The following is a 1,508-nucleotide window of genomic DNA, read 5'->3' as shown; positions in this document are numbered from 1 at the left end:
GTATCTATGGAGATACAAACTGAATAGCCAATAGTTCTCTTGGATCGCTTCAGGCAAAATTATACATTAGTATTGAAGCGTGTTGTTGCGTGGAACTGTAAAATGAAAGCAGTACGCGTACTAAGTTTATATGTAGTAGTAAGAATAGTTGCGGCTGTTACGACGAAAGGACGTTATCGATAAAATGAAATAAGTTTTTTTGTTATTTATTACAGAATAATTTAATTTTCTCATCAGAAAAGTGGACAGTAATGTTTTATTAACAAGAAGGGTATAGAAAAAAATAGAGAGAAAGAAAAAGAATAGTGTTTATCCGTGTGTATGTGTGTGTGTGTGTGAGAGAGAGAGAGAGAGAGAGACAGAGAGAGAGAGAGAGAGGTTGCTGTTTTTGTCCTACAAAAAACACGTTTCGCCCCCCCCCCCCCACCGTTCTGGCAACGGCCGATTTTTTAATTGTTTGATCGCGTTTCGTTGTTTATGATCCAAATTAATCTCCGGTTCGCTAGAATTAAAATATTTATTTATGTACTTTTTAAAACTTAAAAACAACAACAAACACGTTTCGTTTCGTCGATTTGTAGTGTTGTACTTGTTTTTACCACGTTACTGCGACTACGGTTTCCACTAACTAAAATAAAACTCCAACTTCTTTTCAGAGTGGAACGAACGACGCTCGGAAACAAGGAGGTATGTAAATAAAATTAAATATAACAGTTTGGGAGATGAATATCTTGAGGAAATCTTTTTATATTTATACTTTTCAAAAGAATAAATTTTGATTTTTTAAAAACAAAAACAAAAACAAGAGTAAAACGAAATTGATAACATATAAGTGTGAAGTTTTCTAGTCCACACGAAGTGTTGCCCCCCACCCCTCCGTCCAATTGTTAAGTTTACTAAAGTTTGTAGAACACAATATCATAGGGATACGTCCTGGCTAACTGCGACATAATTATTAATTTCCAAACTTCACCGTGACCGACCAACGGACATACCGATCGAAAAAAAAAAATATCCCTATGACCCTGGTGTCTAACTCTGTCCTGTGGGGAGGCATTGTACATAGAAACCCTTACAGAACCTGAACCCGACATGCGGAGTCCACGGACCGCACCTTCACCTGTTACAATTATGCCCCGCCCCTTCGATAAATACCGAAACAATATTCATAAAACTAGTCGGTGCGAGTACTTCCATCACAGACACGTGCGTTATAAATGAAAGAAAAACAGCGCAACTAGAGTTCCATTCGTATTCATTCGATACTTGCGCGGAGATAGTAAATAATCATATATGCATCGAAGGGAGATAGACAGATAGATATAGCGCAAGAAAGGAAGAAAGAAAAAAGAAAGAAAGAGAGGAGAAAGCGAGTAACTTACTCAAACATAAACGCTGTTGCATCGTACTAGAAAACGCGTGGCTGTCAGCGATAATTGTGATGCGCGTGTAAACTCAACTGCATCAAGAGAGGAAAAAAAGTTTTAATACAATAAAAGAAGCAACAA

At 37.2% G+C, this 1,508-nt stretch overlaps 1 long non-coding RNA gene across 3 annotated transcripts in view; it reads left to right on the top strand.

The window, feature by feature from the left end:
- The first annotated feature begins 473 nt into the window (after positions 1–473).
- LOC145293265 (uncharacterized) overlaps positions 474–1,508 on the top strand; it is a 496,584-nt gene continuing 495,549 nt past the window's right edge. For 2 of the 3 annotated variants that reach the window (XR_013869704.1, XR_013869703.1), the window contains exon 1: positions 474–687. This is a non-coding gene — a long non-coding RNA (uncharacterized LOC145293265). Of the gene's footprint in view, positions 688–1,177 lie in introns of those variants that run through there. The other variant, XR_013869705.1, reaches the window with a different exon arrangement.

Source organism: Euprymna scolopes, chromosome 14, assembly GCF_053919585.1.
Source record: "Euprymna scolopes isolate OS-2025 chromosome 14, ASM5391958v1, whole genome shotgun sequence".
Taxonomy (NCBI): domain Eukaryota; kingdom Metazoa; phylum Mollusca; class Cephalopoda; order Sepiida; family Sepiolidae; genus Euprymna; species Euprymna scolopes.
The sequence above is the reverse complement of the archived record's forward strand: the minus strand, read 5'-3'. Positions and strand labels throughout refer to the sequence as shown.